The sequence below is a fragment of the Pleurodeles waltl genome, chromosome 9 (genome assembly GCF_031143425.1).
Source record: "Pleurodeles waltl isolate 20211129_DDA chromosome 9, aPleWal1.hap1.20221129, whole genome shotgun sequence".
In the NCBI taxonomy this organism is placed as follows: Eukaryota; Metazoa; Chordata; class Amphibia; order Caudata; family Salamandridae; genus Pleurodeles; species Pleurodeles waltl.
Genome location: NC_090448.1, coordinates 16,626,671 through 16,648,945, shown reverse-complemented (window position 1 = coordinate 16,648,945; position 22,275 = coordinate 16,626,671). Strand labels below are relative to the sequence as shown.

The 22,275-nt window shown below is 44.7% G+C and overlaps 1 protein-coding gene across 7 annotated transcripts in view; it reads right to left on the bottom strand.

Moving 5' to 3' along the window:
• SETD5 (SET domain containing 5) overlaps positions 1-22,275 on the bottom strand; it is a 313,379-nt gene that overhangs the window by 243,914 nt on the left and 47,190 nt on the right. For all 7 annotated transcript variants that reach the window (XM_069206129.1, XM_069206133.1, XM_069206132.1 and 4 more), the window contains exon 2: positions 6,623-6,682. The gene's annotated coding sequence lies outside the window, so the exon portion shown is untranslated. The remainder of the gene's footprint in view (positions 1-6,622; positions 6,683-22,275) is intronic.

Here is a 22,275-nt window from a genome sequence, read left to right as displayed (position 1 = left end):
GGTTGGTGGGGTTGCACCATTGCATAGAATGAGTTTGGTGGTCCAAGAACATTAGATCTTGACGTTTACTCAGTGACTAAGACCACTGATGAGACAGACATTGCTGTACGGGACACGTGCAGTCTGGCAAGAGGTACGATGGCAATGCAAGATGCCATCATCCCTAACAGTCACATCACTGTCTTCACTGTTTAAGTCTGGTCTTCCTGTAATTGGGAAATGAAAGTTTGAAAAGTCTGAATTCGAGCTGGACTTGGACATGCTAACCCTATCTGCCCACTGAGCACTGCCCCTAGGTAAGGCTGTGTCTGCAAAGGTTAGAGATGGCGTTTGTGAAAGCGGATAGTGAATCACAAAGTGTGAAGGAGATCCACTGTGAGTTGAGTGTGACGCTGACAGTGTTGTAATGTACTGGCTTTGATGACAGTCGTCCAAGTAAGGGAAAACATGAATGTGTGGACATCGGAGATATGCGGCAACTACTGCTAGACATTTTGTTAAGACCCTGAGAGCAGTTGTGACCCTGAAAGGTAAAACCTTGAACTGGTAACATTTCCCTGCAATTAAGAATCTGAGGTATTTGCGGTGTGCTCGGTGAATGGGAATATGGAAGTGGTTTTTAGATCTAAAGCTGTGATAAAGTTGCGTTGCTGTAACAGTGGAATGACCATATGGAAATGCTTTGAGTGTGTGTAGAGATTTAGTGGCCTGAGAGACCAATCCTTCTTTGGTTTAAGGAAGTATAAGGAGTATAGTCCTGAACCTTGCTCTGAGGAGAAGACTGGTACCATAGCCCCTTTGAGAAGAAGGGATAGCACCTCTTCTTTGAGAAGAGTAAGATGTCCTTGTGAGAATTTGAATGTGTGAGGGTGGAAGTTTGGGGAGTGGAAGTGAGCTCCAGACAATCATGTTGGATACTTGAGAACCCACTGGTCTGTGATATTGATGAACCATTGTAGGTAGAGGTTTTTGAGACTTCCCTCAACTGTAGAGGTGTGAAGTGGTAGAAGGAGGATGTAGTCACTGGCATGCAGCGGAGGCAGATCCTCTGGAGGTGGACGCCTCCCATCTGCCTTTGTTTGAACCTCTGTAGGATCCCTAAAGGAACCTCTATTGTAGAAAAGGGAGCCTTGTTTGTTCTGAGAGCCGGGAGGCTCGGTAGAGGATGGTTTGAAGCCTCCCCTGAATTGTGGGTGATAAAAATTACCACGTTTTGTGGCAGTGAGTATTGCCCCCAAAGCTTTTGGTCTGGACGAGTCTTTTTAAAAAGTTTTTCTAGGGTGTTATCCACTTCTTGGCCTAATAAGTGTTCTCAGTCAAATGGCATGTTGAGGACTGCCTGCTGTATTTCTGGCTTGAACTAGGAACACTTTAGCCAAGCATGCCTGCGTATAATGATACTGGTATTAGCACCGCGTGCTGCGTTATCTGCGGCATCAGTTGTACACCTAATGGAGTTATTGGAGATAGTTTGCCCTTCTGATACTATCTCTTGCGCCCTTTTGTGATGCTCCTTTGGGAGGTACTGAGGGAGAGCTTCCATTTCATCCCGGTGGGCCCTGTCGTAGCATGCCAAAAGGGCCTATAAATTGGCAATACGCTTGTGCAGCTAATGTTTTTTCTTGCTGCATCTAATGTTTTACGTTCCTTGTCAGGATGGGGCCAATCTCCTGTGGACTGATTATTAGCATGTTTTCGTGCTGTACAGACCACTATTGAGTCTAGAGGGATTTGAGCACGTATAGAGGGTCTTGTGGGTGCTGCTTTGTATTTCTTATTCACCCTTGGGGTGATAACCTAACAGGTTCTTTAAAACTATCATTAGCATGTCACAAGGGGAGACAGAGAGAAACTGACTCTTTATGTATAGTAGTCAGGGTGTCAAAGAGGAAATCCTCTTCAATAGGGTCAGTGTGCAGCTGGACTTTGAGGTATGCTCCTGCCCTTGCTATGACCTCTTGATAAAATATTGTGCCTTCAGAAGGTGTTGGCCATGCTGGATATAAATATGGGTCATTTGGCAGGATAGGATCTGGATCATATGAATCCCACAGGTCTGTGTCATGTGGTATGTCACCCAAATCATCACCTTGAATTGGTTGTGTACCCTGTGGTGAAAACTGTGGTTCAATAAGTGGCGTAGGTGATTGGAGAGGTGGTGGAGAGGTAGAAGGAAGCACTGGTGAGTGTGCTGGTGAAGGCAGAGGTTTGACTGGAGTCTTGTCCTTGGAGACCTTCTAAGTGGGGGGGGGGGGGGGGGGGGGGGAAGCAGTGTCCAAGGCCCCTCTTCAAAAGGTGAGCTTCCTTTTAATTGGAATGGTGGGGAATCAATTATTCACCCTGTTTCTTTTTTAATATGAACTGAGACTGACGAGTGTCCATCATCTCTAAAATAGACTCCCACAGGTGAAGCCGCTTTGAACGAATGACTGGAGACTCTAGAAGGGACATTATTATGTTCTGAAATTTTCGGAGCCGAAGACTTGGGTCGGGTGGAAGAAGTCGGCTCCAAAGTGGTTGCGGAGGCTTTTTTGCTCAGTTCGATGGATCTGCTAAAAAGGTGCCTGTGATGTTGCAGACTGTCGATGCTGAAGACATCTTGGCTGTTTTCGGTGCAGACCCGGAAGGCAGACATCCAAAGGTGATTTTTGGATCTGACCATGGCCTGAAGGCAGTGGCAGTCCGGCGACCTGCTTCTGGGGTTTCTTTAGAGTCTTTGTATGGGGAGAAGGGGCTGTTCTACTCACGGGTAGCGCAGAGGCAACAGGTTGGCCTCTCAATACCAGATTGGATGTCCAACTCCAGAGTCTTCGATGGAGAAGATATTCTCCTGTTCTGGCTCTGTATGCTTTGCCCCGAAGATATCTGGAGTGTCGTCTGCTGTTTTAAACACCATCTCCAACCGACAAGCTCTTCGGTCCCACAGCGTCTTCTTGGATCGAAATGAACAGCAGGCATCACAACTTAGTCCTTTGTGGTCCGGGGAGAGGCCCAAATTACACACCAGATGTTGGTCGGTGTGTGGGATTTAGAGTGGCATTGAGGGCAGAACCGAAATGGAGTACGTTATATTAGCCCTGCATAGTCTGACATCACGTGGAGGTGGAGGCAAGAGACTGGCGCAGACACCCCGAAAGGCGGTGAACGAGATCCCAGTGCAGAAATTCAGACCGAACACAAAATAAATAGAAAACCCGTTCAAAGTACAATACTGTTGCTGAGTGAAAGAGAGAAGAGTTTGGGATAGACAAAGCCAAGGGTATGTCAGAGCGAGAGGAACACACGTCTGAACCAGACGGCGAAAAGAAAACAATCTAACAAGGCACTCTATGCCCATGCGCAGTATTACCGAGAGGAGTCATCATTCAACTCAAAAAGATTCTTCAAATAAGAACAACTTGCATCACTCCGGACCCAACACTAGATGGCGGACTTATGCAAAGCATGTGTACCTACAGCCAAACATGCCACCAAACATTTTTTCCATATTCAGATCATAAACATTTTTTGGTGTATACATAAAATGATTAAAAACCATTATTATTTGTTCATTTCTATATATGTTTCTTCCTCTATTATAGCTGCCATTTTAGAAAACGATGGAAGGGTTGCTCTGAGGAGTTATTTTCTGTCTCTCTAGGACTACTTGACCCCCATAATGTTTTGACACCAAAATGAAGTATACGGGTCTTATGGTTCCTGAAATATTACATCGTCACTGACACACATCCGCTATTTTTAAAAATGTTGTCAATAAAATTTCAGCCTGGATCAGCAATGTCTACCCAAGGTAAATTACTTCTCTAATGATCCAAAAACAACTCAAACATGAAAATCTCTCGACAACAAGTTTTTTACAGAGGTATATCGGGGCTGGATTATTCCTGTGGTACACCACAAGTTAATGTTTTATCTTAAATTCTCAGAGCATGAGATTAAAGCATGGGTGGCAGACAGAAGCTACATGAAGGCTCAGCTTGTTTTGGCCTTAAGGGTCCAGGAGAAGTTTGAGCTGCTCAGCCAGGCACTTGGATCACCCACCTCTATCACATAATGCCTATTAAGTGGACAAAGGCATCAGAACAATATGATTTGACTGTCATCAAACAGTGAAGGACACCCCGTTTCAAGATTCATAACCTTCTCACTATACCATATTTTAGTAAATGGACTAGAAGGCTGGGTGTTCTATCCCTGCTGGATAAAATCAAATAATTGTTGTGTTAAAAAAAGGAGAGAAATAGGTTGCAAAAGTGATTACCCAAGAGCAAACTGTGTCATAAAGGGCTGTGGGGATTAATTTAAAAAAACAAACATGCCTTCTGGTTTCATAGTTTCCATCTTGCTCATTACACAAGACATGAGATGTGGGTGACCCTAATGGTGAGACTTGGGGACTACTTTCACCAAAGAAAGCCAACTGTGCTGTGGAACCTGCTCAGACTTTAAAATACACTGTTCACATCCAGCATATTTTGACAAAGTGTAAAAGACAGTATTAAATGTCAAGTGTCCACCTTCCAAGCCTAGACCTTTTCCACTGCTTCATTTCTAGCGGTGGATGTTAGGTGTTTGCGTCTGCCCACCTAAGAAAATTGCACTATATATGAAGGATTGTTTATATCACTTGGTACCTTAACTGAGCCTATTTCTAAGCAAAGTTTACAGCTAAGAAAGTAAAAGCTTAAGCAGTCAGAGGGCTAAAATTCTATTTCATTCAAATTCAGTAAGCAAATTACTTGTTTTATACACTTGACTCACCCAAGGCAGCAATAGCAGGTAGAAAAGGCTTACCCTAAGGGGCAATAGAGAGATGGTGACTCAACGGCAGCATAACAGTATTATCAAATCTATGACTCTTGTAGAGAGTACAGCCTTAATTTGGAAGGCAGTGTGGAATGACACCTTCAGAATAATTGGACAACTCACTGTCCACACCATGTACATGCTTTGCTTTCCCTACGACCACCTGACTTACTCCTGCCCCTGCTGGCATGAATGCGGTCTTTGTCACACACTGACCATACTTTTTGGGCGCTAGGAAATTTTTTGTGAGTACCCATGGATTACATCAATTGTAAATAAGAAAAAATATGTATGAAAAGCAGAACAAAGTTTTAAAAACGGGCAGAAATTCAAATAACTTGTGCTGAAGGTTCTACTTCATTACTGTCTCAAGTTGTGTTTGGAGCGGATGGGGTGGTTTTAAGGGAGGAGGGGAGAATCAGAGGATGATGCAAGAAGTAAACTTGCTATCCTACAAAAGAACTAAGAGCTGATGAAGTGGAGCAAAACCCTCATCTTGTGCCAGTGAAAGCAGCGAATGCAGACCTGGGGTCCTTGACTATCGCCACAACTGGCTGATAGCAGAGGAGCCAAACAAAGTACAAACGAGGCCGAAGACCTGTGTCTTCAGAGAATTGACTTAGAGTCCTTCTATCTAGTAGTACATTAAGTCACAGAGATTTTGGCACAGAGAAGGAGGAGAACTTCCTTTTGGGACATAAATATCCTAGCAATACTGAAAAGATAAGGCATAGCTTATCCCTGCGTCTACCAATGGAATTAGCTGTATCATTAAGACTCCTCTGGGATTTAAGGAAACCGACTGTTCCACCTGCAGCGATCCTCAGGGAGGACACAGGATACTCTGCTGGTGCCATTGACTGGAACTCCTTGGTTACCATCTCTGCTCGCTCTACTATGTAAACAAGAACCAGGAAATTTGAAAAAAATAGAAACAGAATCGGTCCACCTACCTGCGAACTAGATGCTTTGCGCAGGGCCTCCCTGACACTGACACAAAGATGCTGCCCTACGCAGCCTAATCAGTTAATGCCCTGAGTAAGCGCAGAAGATATTCCCCCCCCCAAAGAAGACCTAGCATCTTAATCTTCCAAGTGGTACTTAGAATCCTAAGAACACAAGTATTACACTGCACTTTTATCACAGACTCCGAGAGCAAAGCAGAAAACCAGTAGAAACTACCTCTCATGAGACCTTAGATGAGTGAATTTGGAGTGAAAAACAACATTAAGTGTATTATTCCCGACTAATTACAGATAAGCACGTAGCGAGTGTGTGTGGGGCGTAACAGCATTAATTTCTCCCGTTTCCAACATGGCAGCACCCTGGCTCCAGATTCCAGGGTCTAGGACATGGGAACGGTGGTTACCATATGCGCATTCATTCAGGGCCTGGCACATACGCATGTTCTGCGACCCGCATGGTGCATTCTCGCTCTCCATCGATCCCCGCTGTCTCTTCTGTCCACAGCTGGCTCTCCGCAGTCTGACACCAGGAGACGGCACACCCCAACCTCCTTCTGAATCAATATTTAGCAAGAGTCAGCGCTCTGCAGGCAGCCAGGTAGGGGGAGTGCTCCATCCTTTCTATGTGATTTACCAGACGGCCCTGGAAGTGGGGACGAATCAATGAGCAGCCGGATTTACCTCACCATACCTGTCCTAAGCCACCTTGGCTGCTGTCTCTCCTGCCACCTCTCCAACCGCCTCCTGTTCCATGTTTGGTAAGTTTGGGCCCCCCCAGCACCCCTGTAAGGGCTCTCACGACCTGCTGCACACACCACACATGCAACAACTATGCAGCGCTCATCCCTTACCTTTACACTGGCCAGTTGTTGTGAACTCCCAACAGTCTATCTTGTGTGTTCTTGGTAAATCTGAGAAAAGATGGAAACAAAATGAGGATTGCGCAAAGAATGTCACCATGATTAGACTGAAAGCAAATCTTCTGCTTGGCCTGCATTCACAAGGGCCTCTATTTCACATTGTGACGGTCTGCTAAAAAATCCATCTTGTGCTTTTAAACCACTGAGTGCATCAAAGCTTCTCTCCTAATGGCACATAAACATCACTGCTGCCTGCCATTTGGCCTAGCTCCCATGCAGTACTTCCAAGGTGATCACAAACATGTCCAAACACATGGCAAATATTGGCAAATACAGGGCAACACTAGTTTTCTGTTGTAGTGTCTATGAACCTGTTCTTCCAGTTGACAAAAAATTCAGGATACTGTAAAGGGCAAGGGTAAAACTAAAAGGACAAGCGTGTATTTAAAGTGGAGGAATTTGACATTTTGAGCCGTGTCTTATCAAATGAAGTTGTCAAGGTGGTTCCTGTCAAAGACAACTTGCCTGCCGGGCTAGAGGTAAACTCTCAAATCGGAGGAAGGCTACTCGGATAATACTCCTTAAGGGTGACAGAGTATTTTACTCTACCATCCTGATAGAGTACAATCCTATTCCAAAGGCTAAATCAGCCCCTTAGGAGAACCCCAGCCACCAAGCTCTAAAGCATCCATCTGTTTGATCAAAGGAATCTACGGATAGTTTCTTTGAGTTAAAAGATGATTTTAGACTCGTGACAATATGACAACAGCTTATTCTGAACAAGGTTATTAAAACATTGAAAAGTCACATTTTCTTAGTGAACTAAACAGAATACATCAGTGAGTAACTATCAAAGTTGGCAATCGGTTTTCAAGGTGAAATTCGTAAGAGTTATTGAGAGAAATAGGAAATGTTTACCCATGTAGCAATGAACCCATCTCTGCGAACTTTGGAGAATTTGTTTTAAAAATAGACTGAAAATCAAGAATTGTAATAAGTAGATGTTTTCTTACATAAAGATTCCAATTTAAATTCCCAATCATCAAGGATGGTAGTGGGAAATGTACCAAAGCAAACAAATTTAACATTAAGAAAATACTGCTTATTGTCTAAGATTGCATGTCATCACTCTCACTGACCTGGTAATAGCCAGGAGGCCCTTGCATCCTGCTTTTGCTGAAATAGCCTTATTAGAGGCAACACAGCACATTATGAGCTCACCAATAACTTACAGTCTGCCCATTACTTCCCATGTCAGTCTTTACTGTCACTCTTGTTTTCCTGCTTTCTATCCAATGTCTCATTGTTTTAGCAAGTCTTGCATTTGCTCCTTCCTTGGAGCATAGCCTCTTAGCCAGCTCACCGATTGGCTGGTATCTATGCTTCCTCAACTCACATAGGAACTACTTTCTTCTTGTTGTTTAAGCACTCCGTAAGACTGCATGTGTTTTTCAGCTTTCGCCCTCGTGTGCTCCTTGTTCTTTCTTGGCCATGTGCTTCCCTGCCCTCCATGTTCAGCGTTGTGATCTCTCATCTGTGTTCTTCTCTGGTCTCCCACACCCCATGTTGTGACCACTCACCCTTAACTTGTTCTTACCAAACCAATGTTATTTTAGATGCTGGAAACATGAACCATTTTCACAGAAGGAACTGAATCCATGATTACACTGTAGAACCAGACTTTATATCAGCATTCCCAGTTTGGGGTGGGGGAGGGGGGGGGATACTTGAAGATCTTGTAGTTGTATCCCCCTCTGCTCATCTGTTGTCAACTCTTCTGGTTTTACTATGTTCTGAAGCAGCTTTCAGGCATCAGAGGGCAAGGGTGTTTTCCTACATTAGGCACTGTCTCCCTCAAATACAATCTCTTCCTTTCCAACTACCCAGTGAAAATGTTCACATTATTAAATGAGAGAAGCTATAACTTTGCTTTAACCTGCCACCAGCTTCCAAGTCACGTTTCCTGCCCTCTCTTTAATTTGCATAATTGCACAAATTATGCCGATGCGAAGGTTAAAGTGGAAGTTGAATTCTTTGTTTCTCAAGAGTAAAGCGCCTCAATTACTTAAAGAGCCTCTGCAGTAACCAATCAAATGCCTCCGTCATTCTTGTATACAGGGGACGGTTATGCTTTTACAGCTCTATTGAGTGCATGCCTAGAACAGTAAATATCCAAACATTAAACCTGGTAAAGACATACAGAATTGCTGTGGTTCTCTGGTCACTTTACTGACTGGACTTGCTTGTGAATCCAGTGAACCTGGGGTCACCCATAACCATATAGTGACGCAGGTTTTTCACACCCTGGCGCGGAAACTATGAGACGTTTTATTTTCCTGTGGTAGGTGAGACTTACAGTATTGATCTGTAATAGTTTAAATGATATTTAAACTTAGCATTGTCAACAACCAATAGCAAAGCCCAAACATCAGCTAATGCCAGTGTAAGGCGAGCCTATCGGCTTCGCCAGGGCTGGTTTTGTAATGCGATTCCTAACGGAAGAAATAGCGGGACATACATAATACAGAGTGAATATTCTGTTTATCCCCATAACCGACGGAGGGGCGGTGCAGCATGCGAAACTCGAGGGCTGAGTTGACTCCGGTTGAATAATGCTCCCTCCCCCCCCCCCCCCCCTCCCTCCCGGCCCCCTCCACACAATGCTAATAAAAACATGGCACAAGCTGTGCATCTGCACATACACTGGATGTAGTCACACATCAATCGCTGCCATAGCCTGGTGCGGTTACCTGTACCAAATCTCCACCCCCCCCCCCCCCCCGCCCCACAGTATACGATATAAATCAGAGGGACCCCCGCCTGATGCTAGATGCACCCAGAGGGCCGAGAGTTGCAGGAGCAGATGAATACTGTGGGAGGAAGAGATCACAGCTTGTAGACACGATGAATCTCTGGGGGCTCCCACCACACCGAAGCACACCTGCAATCCTAAAGGGGAGGGGGCGCGTGGCACTGCAGATGTGCACACTGCTGTGCCAAGGGAAGACTGATGCTACAGGGAAGAGAATGCTGCCTGCTAGGAAACGCCAGCACTCTTCTATTGAAAAATATGCATTGTTTTATTTAGAATCATTATAAAGAGCATACGGCAGTATTTTATTATTTTAGGGGCACATTTTTCAAAGAAACTAAATGCAATCCTCTCACCAGCCAAGAGTGTGGGGTCCTTGAGGTCTTGAGAGCCAGGGTGAGTGGTGTTGTGGTACATTTGCGGGGGCAGAGCCCCGTGACACAGGTGGTCTCTCCTTGCAAGCCTTCGCCCAAGGCCACGAGTGGAATCCCAAAGGCCTCGATTCGATGAAGCTTTTGAGGCAGGCTGGTCTTGTCTGCAGCTAGGGTCACAAGTGAATGTAGAAACCAGGGAAGGTAGGGAAAGGCCTCCTTCTGTCACTGAGATGGTACCTTTCTCCTACGCTCAGCCCGGCTTCCATGGCTGAAGGGTCTGACAGCATCTACAGGTTCTGGAGTTAATGCTCGTGTATCATACGGTGATCTACGCAGCCACAAGAGCAGAGCTTTCCTAGATTCCACTGTTGCTGCTCAACAATATCTTGCTGACGCCCAGACCTTCAGTGCCTTAGTCCATGCCAAAAGAGTTTCTGCTAGGTAGGTGAGGGGCTAAAGGTCACAGTGGTAAGGTACAGACTGAAGGACAAAGTACTACCCTAGAATAAGGAAGGAAAACCAGAAGGAGGAAAGGTAGTGATGCACCTCCCTGCCCAACTCAGCCCCAAGTGCAGCTTGAACGTGATCGCAGGCAGAGAACATCTGCTGTTGGTCCTTTCACGCCTCAGAAATAGAAGCCATCTTGCTATGGTGTTGATCTGCATATGCAGTTATGTGAAAACAGCTTTTACGATGCATGAGGAAACTCTACCTTGGATTCCTACACCGGGACCCTTCCTAGGAGTGGTAGTTGTGCCAGGGTATAGTGACCTGCATGTCCAAGAGACATACCTTTGTGGGGAGGAGATCCGGCTGCACTGTCGAGCCCATGTGGTTTCAGAGTGTGATGCTTTGTGAGCTGGACCCAATCAAGAGATGTGTCAACTAATGTGCTTTTATATCTGGGTCTTTCAGTCAAGTCAAGGAGACAGCGCCAGCCTCATGGTGCACCCTCTAGGTCCCCAAAATAAAGCCACATGTGACCTGTTGGAAGGAGGGAGAGAGGGAGAGAGAGACGAGAGAGCTAACCCATTGCCCTTTCATAGCTTCCAGAAAATAAGGTAACTGTTGCACCTGCTTTGTTTGCCTACCTAGGACTCATGTCAAACAATACCTTAACTCAGATCAGATACAGAGGGCCGGCAGACAACAGTATACAGAAAAGGTACCAAAAAACAGATTGCTTTGAATGGAAGAGCGGGGAGGGCTTCTAAGACCTTGGGCCAACTGTGATCATTTAGAGTCTCAGTGAAAGGTAGCTGCCTGCAAATGCCCCCTCCCCAAGCAAAACTCACTGAAGTCTTCACTGGCTGCCTCAGTCCCTTTGCCTGCTTTTGCACGCGTCCAGGAAGTAAAACAGACAAGCACTGGTAATGCAAATGTGTCTGCCTTGTAACTGAGACTGGCTCTTTAGTCACTGGTGAGTTTAGGCAGTCTGCCACACATGGCTGTCCAATGCAGGAGTTTAATTTAATCCACTACTACAGGTCCAAAGCAGTTAAATGTTATGACCTCTTCAGACATGGGATGATAGCAAGAAAGTCTATCCCAGCAGTTCTCTGATCCAGGTCTCCCTCCAAACTATGCCTGCTCAGGACCATAAGCTACAAAAATGTATTTCAGAATGGAGAACCTGGTGGAGTCACCAGCTCAATGGACAATAAAAATAAATACTATATGGGACATGCACAGCTCTTCAAGGCAAACAGCATGCTAAAATACTGCCTGTCGCCAAAACTTCATCCATCACACTGCTAAGAGCTGCGTCCCACAGCACAACAGCCACAGCTCGGTCGTCATCATGCACAACATGGAAACACGTCCCACATATGATCAAAACACAGACCTGATCGTTCCACCTACACAGTGTAACAAACTACCCAAGTAGGCAACCACTACGGCGCCTCCGCGGGGGCTGCAAGCGCAATATATATGTTCACTCCAATACAATATTACTAACACTTTGTCATTCATCCTTTCATTCATGCATCCATTCATCCAACCATTAACTCATTACTGCACTCAATTAACTCACTCGTACAATAAAACACAAACAGGCATATAAAAGATAATTCAAAGAGTAAAGTAGAGAAAGAGTGGCAGTGTGGCCGTCCTCGAATGATGCTCGGCATGGAGTATGGTGGTGGTACCGATGCAGGGTGGCTATCGTGTTTCAAACAGGAGGCCCTCCTGGGACTGTAACAAGAAGGTTCACTGTGGATAAAATGACTCCTAGATGGCTGCCCGGCTTGGAAGCAGTGGTCGCACGATGCGCAGTGGACTACAGCTGAAACGACCAGCAATCATGCGCCTCAGGAGTCCTGCCTGGGAAGTTGTGGCACTCAAAAAAGTAAAAATAAAATTTAAGTAATTAAGGGTGACCCATTAAAAGAGAACCGGGAAACCGGAAAGACTGGCGCACAAGCCATGGCAGTTAAGAACACTCAGTTTTAGGGGATGCATACATGTGATGAAACTGCCGTCACTCACAGGGCAATGGAGCGGTGGGCTGAAGTGGGGTATTGTCCCCATCCTATATACTGACATGGGTGGAAAGAGAATGATACGGACAGCCAAGCAGACCAGTACTTGAAAACGAATGATCCAACCCCCCTCTATGTACGTATGTACTTTAGAAGAATCTCTGCTATTACAGCAACTTGGAAGACAGCTAAAACCTGCAGGTCATCTCTAGAGAGTTTGCTAATACACACTGCTAAACTGTATACATAAAATTACAAATATGAACGAGTTCAGAATTGGCAAAACTACATATGAACCCCTCTAAGAGAATCTAGCAATGCTTTTCCGAGTACATATTTTCTTCCAAGAGGGTTTGTCAGAGTGGGGATAACAAACAAAAACACTTGCCTACTTTGGTAATCTGTCAGCATCCATGTAACAAAATGCCTTTCAATACTCTTTATCACAGAGTAACAGCAGCATATCCTTAAAACTTTAAAACAGGTTTCAAAATAAATAAGTCAGACCTACTGCCATGCTTTGTCATAGCATTTCATAATTTTAAAAAAACAGACACACCAACCAACATTACTTTTCCCAATGGGTTGGCCTAACAAGGATTCCCAAATTGTAAACCTTCTAATTCCAGAGTTTGTCAGAGGGAGTAGCCAACACCAAAACTATTGCCTACTACACATCTGTGAGATTCCCGAGCAACAAAACACCAATGCACTGGCTTTAGCAGAGTAATAAAAGCCCATCCCTGAAGGGCTGTTTGCTTTAGCATATGCTTATCATGATTCATCAGGTCTACTTGCCTTTGTCATTACTTTTCATTACAATCCATCACTATGGAACCTCTCTTTCAGGCTCCTAGGCTTTATCACTGGATTAATATATCCAACTGAACTGGTACAGGCCTACTCTACTGAGCATAAGCCATGCCACAAGGCAGCCACCAGGCAAAGCCTGAAAAATTAAAAATAACGGACATCTTCAGATAGGCCCGAACAAGGGTTATCACAGTGCAAACCTCCAGGTTTTGACAGATGTAATCAGCACCTTGCCTATTAGGTAACCTGGGAAGTACCCATGTGTGGGTTTTATCACAGTGTTATATACGTCTATTGTTAAAGGGCCACTGGTTTTAACATTTACTTTTCATATGACATGGCTGCTTCGTTTGTCCTAACCTTTTCATGATAAACAGAGACTCGAGAGCATTTGATTTTACTTTTCCCAAAGAACCAATCAGGCCTATATATTTTATCGTTGGCTTGTTATCCTAACCATCTGGAGGCCTACTGTTTTCTGCATAACCTTGCCCACAAGGCAAACGAACAAAGATAAGGCACCACTGAAGGCCTATTGGCCTAAAGATAAGTCAAACCTTCTACCTAGCCTAACTTTTCATGATTAACAGATCATACCTATGGCATCCCACATACTGCATCATTGGCTTGTCACCATAACAAATTCAGGCCTACTGTGCGAAGTATTAGCCTCCCATCAAGGAATAAAGTGTGACACAAGAACGTTCAGTGGAAGCGAACATCTTCTGTCCAATTACATGCTTTAATTAAGATGTCAACGTGCAGGTGGTTTCAAAGCCTCTTATCTCAGCAGGTTATTAAAGCTCTAATATTCACCCAAGATAAAGTAACATCTGCGATTTAAAGCCAATCCTAAAAAGGGCCGTATGCAACAGAAAACAAGCATTGGTAGAGACAAAGGTTCTGGCTTTGACCGCCAGTCTTTTAGCTTTGACAAGGCTTGTGTTTACCTTATCATGGGTTTTGCAAACCTTTTCTACTGAGAAAGTTGTCAGGTACTCATTAATCTATTAAAATAAGAAAAAAAAGACAAATACTTTTTTGGTCTCAAAAGCACACATTGCCATAGCAGTCCATAGGACGGACAAGAACTACTTTGCATGTGAATGTGCTCATTGTGAAACAGCAGAACGTAATCAGCCAGTGAAGTTCGCAATAGCTGCTGTGGGCTTCCCCACTGCACCAAGCTCTATGATGTAGGGGGTGGAAGAAAAATATGACTGACAAATGGATGCAGAGGACTCTGAAAATCACTAAGTATGATATGCATAATTTTAGCAGCCATGTTTACATATGAAATTTCAGGAGGACACCAACACACTGTAGTCTATTGAAGAACAGAGCTATTGTATAAAAACACCACAGAACTCGGGGCCAAAAGAACCAAAGTGTGCCATGGCCTGGCTGCAGCATCATCTCCCCCAATCCTGTAATGGACATCAGGCTGTGAACAGCATGCACACGGCCAATGTAACACACAAAGTAACCAAGGGCAAGCTGAATTAAACTGCAGAGCAGACTGGCAGCAACAGTGTCTCCACCAGCCCAGTACTAGAACCCAAGACCTGGCGCTCACTAGTGCTGTGCTAACATCTCAATTCCCAGTGACGCACCAGTGGCTTCAATCCAGCACCCGGCACAGACCCGTGACGTAAACAAAGCCCAACATCAACAAATTGTCCCAAGGCCTTCACAAGATGTGCCATGCTTAATACGACTCCCACACATCTAAAAGCTGTGTCATAGCACCTGGTCCAACTATCACACCCGTGGTATTAAGAAGACTTTTCTGATATATAAAATGGTATCAATAAAATATAGAAGGTTACCAACGAAAATGTTTTGAAGACATCTCTGATAGGCACATCATGGACACAAAAAAAACAGACTTGAAAATGGAGAAACATTTTGCATTATCAGGATTTTGTTTGATCACAACACAATTTTCACCAACATTGTATATTTAGGCAGGTACAGTGAGTGAGTGTGGGGCTGTATCTAGGTTTGGTTTTTGGAGCAGAGCCAGGGCCGCCCAAGATAAAAAAGCAAAATGTCAATGAGAAGCAAAATCAAAGGAGAACTGTCTCAAAAGTCAGACTATCATTGCTTGTGGGATCTTTAAACTGTATGCTGATGAACCTCCAATCCACGAAGGAAGACTGAGATGGGATTCAATCTCAAGGTAAACCTGGCCAGTTCCGATGTTAGTATAAAGCTAGCATATGAAAGACTCTTTCACACGTTTTCCCTGTAGTTGGCGATATCGGAATTACTCAAGAAGGCATTTTCAAACAAGAGACGATCAGAAAAAAAACAAACATCAAAGACTGAACTGTCAACTCCCGACCAACAGTTGGGCTTCCTACCCTTCACTAACCTCCCACCCACCACAACTTGACAGCCACATTTTTACTAACAACTAAACTACTGCAGCAGCAGGCACGGTGGAATTACCCCACCCCGCCAAAGGATCTGCCTGCGCCCCATATCTATCCTTGCGAACTTTTAGGGTCAACCCTTAATCCAACCAAACGAGGAAGCAGCAATGTCACGCATCTGAAAGTAGACATGAGGCATCATTCATGGCACTATAAAATGTCACACAAATCAGTTCAGGTTCCAAATTTTTTTATCTGGCCAACTCCACTTTCTACTGCAGCATTGTAGCACACCCCAAAAAGCATTCATTCATCTTTCCACAAGCCCTTTAGGCAAGAGTTGCAGTATCTGGACTGCAACCCTAAGAGTAATCTAATCTCGAGTCTACAAAAACCCTGTTTTAAAGAACAAGCCGGCAAAGCAGAGATCAATGAATGTGGACTCAAAACCATATCCGTCTACTTCATGCTGAGGCTAAATGAATTTTGAGCGCAAGAGTCACTTTCAATAATTAAGACAACGAGCTGCCTCCTGAAGATTTGCGCTCACTGGTGAGATCTTTCTATGACATAATGCCCCATTCTCAGGCAAAAAACATACTGGTAATTCTCGTCACACTTTTGTCATCAGACCCAAAAAGTAATCCTTAATTCCATTCTGACACTCTAAAAACCTAGGACCTGGTCTGTGGGGCCATCAGAATACCATTCCATTGGGAAGCTCACAGAAGGCAAATTCATACAACAGGTAAGTGGCAACACTGCATGTACACAATCCAACTTATTAAAACACTTGAAAGAAGATATAAGAGCGACAAGAAGATTTGTTTTATTCACTGAGACTAAAAAGGATTCCATAGCAAGTAAAAAGGGAAACAAGGCACAAAACTAGTTTGCTGCCTTGTTAAAAAGGGAGTGCTCTTCTTTATGTGGTTTAGACTTATGAAGGTTTTTCATCATGGGTCAGGCGGGACATAATATGGGGCTGTACACAACCTTCAAGTATGGCCACGCCCTGCGTCTCCCTCAGCAACCCTGGAGTGAAGCCCCTTCTGCTACCCCCTCTTACAACCTGAGGTGCAACAGAAGAGATGTTCAGAGGGTGGTGCCCAGGCAAGTTCTGACAATTATAGTTAGCAGCACTAACTACAATTTACGTCCCTGCCATGCCCGGTGTATGACATTACATCTGACAACTCGTGACGTTCTAGGACATAATTTCTTACATCACTGGTGACTTTTCAAATGGCATCATTATCACCACTGATATATACTGTAAAAAGCAGCAGCTGGTTTTAGCACCAACAGATAGCGACTTAAAACTACTTGAGTGAACATACAGGTGCGAAGCGTTACTAATGCTACCTAGAGGTTTCCTAGAATACATATCACTAATAGTACCATAAAGATACTTCAACATTTTGAGAATATCAGAAAGTGCAAACGCTTATCAGTCTTTTGATGGAACCATAAAAAACACACATACAACATTTTGCACTGTCATAGCCCAAGCCAGTGCCAAGAGGCAGCTTTGTTAAAATGCTTGAGAAACCATTCTGCTAGGGCAGCACTAGATCAACTGCAGCAGGATTGTTTTCTTACACATTATCCATGCAGAGGATAAGAATTTGGTGACACTGATGTATCTCTTCATCAGTGACCGAACTCATTCTCAATGCATGGGATACTTTCCTGACATCTAGAAGAGGGCACACAGGTCTAATCCACTTCTTACGAACGGAAATATAAGCTTGACAAAAGAAGAAATTATGTAAAGATTCCTCCTCAAGCTCACAGGTAGGAAATAAAGTGCTGGTGCAATAAATTGGACTCCAACTTATACAGAAACTATTAGTGAGTAGCATGCTCTAACAGATAAAAACAATTACTTGGCTAAAGGAGAAGTGATCTTATCTGAAAAAACGTCTCAAAGGAAGGTACTACTTTAAAATCTAAAAAAAATAAAAAAAAATAAAAAAAAGTTCTATACAGCTACCACGATTGCTTTTTTTCTGATGGTCTCTTCCCAAAGAAAAAGTTTCAATTGATCTTTTATCATGGATCTAGGAATAGAGGTGGCAACTTCAGGAGATTTCCAGAGAGCAGCTTGAAGAGCATTTCCTTGATAAATCTTAATCAATGACTCTCCCAATAGATGTTTGGGCACATAAGGGCTGCAAGGGGAAGTCTATAAGGTGCCAGTTCTTCAGACCACGGTCCATCCCCGTAAGGCAGGGTCTGATATAGTAAGTGCTGCTAACTATAACTGGTGAAATTGTGTATTTTTTTCTTAGTCCACTTTGCTCACACCTCCCATGAGAAACCACGTTAAGGGCACAGAAGGAAACCTAAATTAACATCTGTGTATTGAACACTTTAGTTAAACAGTGCGCTCAAGGAATCAAAATCCAGCATGGCAAAAGAGAAGTTAAATCGCATTACAAACAGTTCCTGCATAGTCCGTGTAGTTCCAGATAAGGACGGAGGACAAATAGGAGGCAGTGAATACTTCCACAAACCATCAACTGTCTCCGATACACTTTTACATTTCTTTCTCTGGATTTAGGGTAACAGGTGTCGAGGGGTCTAGAAGTTCAGCAAGAAAGCGACCCAAAGTCTGCACCATAAGGTTACAAAGGTCACCAGTGCTAGGGATCCAACATAGCAAATTCTCAAAAATCTTCTGAAGAATTGCCAGTAGCCTCAAAGAAATTCAAACACGAGAGCCCTGATAATAAGTTAATTTGAAGCATCTGAGAAATACTGGAAAGACTGCTAAGGTGTGTGCAGTAATTTTGATAAAAGTATTTGAAAAAGCTGCGTTGAAAGAAAGAGCTAAAAACATACTAAAACTGTCCAGCGCACTTACAAAACAAGTATTGATGAATTTCACAGCGATTACCAAACGAGAAACAACAGCAACCTTGGGGGTAGTTCTTGAAGTATTGAAAAATCATGCTTGGAGTAATAATGTATGCATCAATGCAAATTGGAAAATACTGAAGGTTCCGATTCAAAAACTTCTGCAATACTTTTGGTAAAAACCTGCCCCAAAGGATTTTTCTACTGAAGAAATTAATAAAAACCAATGTAAACCAAGCCCTGCTAGGACTAAAAATCGGAAAACCATGATTAATTTCTTAACGTAGTCCCTGAAATAAGAGTTCTTCCAAAGCCCCCAAGGCCCCTCCCTCATCTTCATCTCTGGCAGCTAAAACTCAAGGTTAAAGGCAGGAAATTCACCATCTGATCTGATTCAGAAATCACTGAGGATTTAAAAAAAAAATGGGAGCTGGTGTGGGACTGGAACAGTTTAAGACACAGGGAGCGCATGTGCAGTTACAATTTTCAGTCCGGCTTAAAGTAACGTGGATCAAAAAAAAAAAAAAGTACATCATCAGGGATTCTACTGAGGCAGATGAGGTTGTTTCAAAGAAGGACGCGAGGAGTTAAGTTCACTACTCTACAGCAATCTATCCTACTATTTTGGAAAGCAAGGTCTAAGGAGGATTGCCGAGGAAGCAGGATCATATTCAAAAGTGGCATTTTTTCGGAAACTGATTAGAAACACGGTTTTATTTGACAATTGAGATTACACTGAAAATAGAGGCTTGCAGGTGTCCTTTTAAGCAAACTTCAAGATGGCAGGGGGTTTGAAAGCTTGGATGGGCGGAAGTTTCAAGAGGTTGAGGTGAGCAGGGGAATATGGCCACAAGGATATTAAAGGTTGATAAAAATAAAGAATACCGTGAGACTAGGCAGGCCTGGCGTTTTATTAGAAAGAAAAATAAACATGGACCTGAACAATAAAAGGTATACAATGCAGGTGGAAAAAAAAAAAAAAACAATGCTGTAACATCCAGCAAATCAGAGCGAGGTGGATTTGCAGAACCACAATAAATGACAAGAAAAAGTTCCATAACTTAATGGTGTGGCTTGAACTGGATTTGTGAAACGTCTATGAATCATAATAGTCCAGGGATCTCTAAAGATTGTAATCTCCAGGTTCCCAACCCGAAACCCACCGAAATGCTGCCTTCTGAAAAACGAGCTCACTGATTAACACCAAAAACAAGCTAAGGTGCTTCATTAGGTAAAATTCTACTTTCATACCAAGAAAATAGGAAATATCACCTCTGGGCCTCCTCTCACTTATTTATAGGCTCCCGCTTAATAGATCTGTACAAAACCCGCCCTGAAGAATCCAAAGAGGATGTATTTTTTGGTGCATTTTGAATGCCATTAAAGTCATGACAAGTTAAGGGGAAACTTCACTTGTGTATGTGCGTGCATATCGCACGCGCCATGGCAGTGAAAATACTTGTGGCCCATTAACGTTAGTTGGAACAAATATTAATAAACATGCAAATCACATACATTACTTCAGTGCAAAGGTCAAATTAAATTTTATTAGCAAAGTACAGGAAAAGAGACCTAACAAAACAATGCTTACTGCTTGAAAGTGATTATAACAAATACTTTCATATGGAAATAAGTTATTATTTTGCTGTACAAATGTACCTTACATATTGGTTTTGGTTAAATAAAGTTATTAAAACAAATACTCCTCAAAATTCCGTTGGATAAAGCACACACAGGTGCACAGAGCATGCTATATACTAACATTACAGAGGGAGGGAGGGGAATCATGACGCTCATCGTGCCACATCAAACTATGGCAGTGGATGGCGTATTACACTCCGCGCATCTGCTTATTATATAAATAAATATGTGTGTATATATATGTGTGCGCGCGCGCGCACACGCACGGAGGAGGAAAGGAACAGCTTGCTGATCCAAGTTTAAATTCTTGTTGAAAGCCTGCAAGAACCTGACCTTCCATCTCCTACAGTTGATAAATCAATGTCCAGGGAGTTGTGTGTGACATTTGTTTACATTCCAAGGGAGGGCCCAGGCTGCAGTGTGCAGTATGTAAAGAGCGAGTATTGCTAATAGTTTAACATTTGAGTACATATGAGTACGGACGATTATTAAAAAGCTGGCGGGGGCACTCATTTTCACATTTTTTGTTTTAATAAATATTTGGTTCACGGTCAGACTGCTTCACAAGAACCGCCCACCGTGACTCCATCCCCTTTCGGCTGCCAGCCCTGACCCCAACTTCTCTGTTCCCCGAGTACATTTTTTTCCAGCTCCAGTAATGGTTGAGTCTAAGCAAAAAACCCTCGCAAGAAGACACGCTGTGGAGGAAGCAGCTGCAAGGAAGAGAAAGCAGAGATGTGAGACCTCGAAACAAAGGTGAGGCTTTCAGAGCGATTCCCCCCCTCCCCCTGCCACAGGAAGGAGGGACCGGGGAGGGAGGGCGCATCCGAGGGGCTTTGTACCGGCCTCAAGAGCTGGCAGGCCTCCGACGATCGGATGATGCAATCCGGAGCAGCGGCACGGATGCAGACAGAGGGCCGGCCCTGCGAGGATGCAGGGCCCGTCCTCCCAGGGTGTCGTGTTCCATCAATACTGGAAGGCCCTGGAGCCCTAAGGGACTATCCTGTTCCATTCACAATGGAGGGCCCTGGAGCCCTGAGGGCCTATCCTGTTCCATCCATAATGTAGGGCCCTGGAGCTCTGAGGGCCTATCCTGTTCCATCCATAATGGAGGGCCCTGGAGCCCTGAGGGCCTATCCTGTTCCATCCATGATGTAGGGCCCTGGAGCCCTAAGGGACTATCCTGTTCCATTCACATTGGAGGGCCCTGGAGCCCGGAGGGCCTATCCTGTTCCATCAATTCTGGAGGGCCCTGGAGCCCTGAGGGCCTATCCTGTTCCATCCATAATGGAGGGCCCTGGAGCCCTGGGAGCCTATCCTGTTCCACCCATAATGGAGGGCCCTGGAGCTCTGAGGGCCTATCCTGTTCCGTCCATAATGTAGGGCCCTGGAGCTCTGAGGGCCTATCCTGTTCCGTCCATAATGTAGGGCCCTGGAGCTCTGAGGGCCTATCCTGTTCCATCCATAATGGAGGGCCCTGGAGCCCTGGGAGCCTATCCTGTTCCACCCAAAATGGAGGGCCCTGGAGCTTTGAGGGCCTATCCTGTTCCGTCCATAATAGAGGGCCCTGGAACCCTGAGGGCCTATCCTGTTCCACCCATAATGGAGGGCCGTGGAGCCCGGAGGGCCTATTCTATTCCATCAATGCTGGAGGGCCCTGGAGCTCTGAGGGCCTATCCTGTTCCACCCATAATGGAGGGCCCTGGAGCCCTAAGGGCCTATCCTGTTCCATCCATAATGGAGGGCCCTGGAGCTCTGAGGGCCTATCCTGTTCCGTCCATAATAGAGGGCCCTGGAGCCCATCCTGTTCCACCCATAATGGAGGGCCCTGGAGCCCTCAAGGCCTATCCTGTTCCACCCATAATGGAGGGCCCTGGAGCCCTAAGGGCCTATCCTGTTCCGTCAACACTGGAGGGCCCTGGAGCTCTGAGGGCCTATCCTGTTCCATTAATACTGGAGGGCCCTGGAACCCTAAGGGCCTATCCTGTTCCCTCAATAATGGGCCCGAGGGCACCAGGCCCTCAGACACAGCCAGCTCTCTCAATAACAGGGGCCTGGGCTCCTGCGAGGATGCAGAGCCCTTCCTCCCAGGGTGTCGTGTTCCATCAATTCTGGAGGGCCCTGGAGCCCTGAGGGCCTATCCTGTTTCATTCACAATGGAGGGTCCTGGAGCCCTGGGAGCCTATCCTGTTCCATCCATAATGGCGGGTCCTGGAGCCCTGAGGGCCTATCCCGGCACAAGGCCCTCAGACACAGCCAGCTCTCTCAATAACAGGGGCCT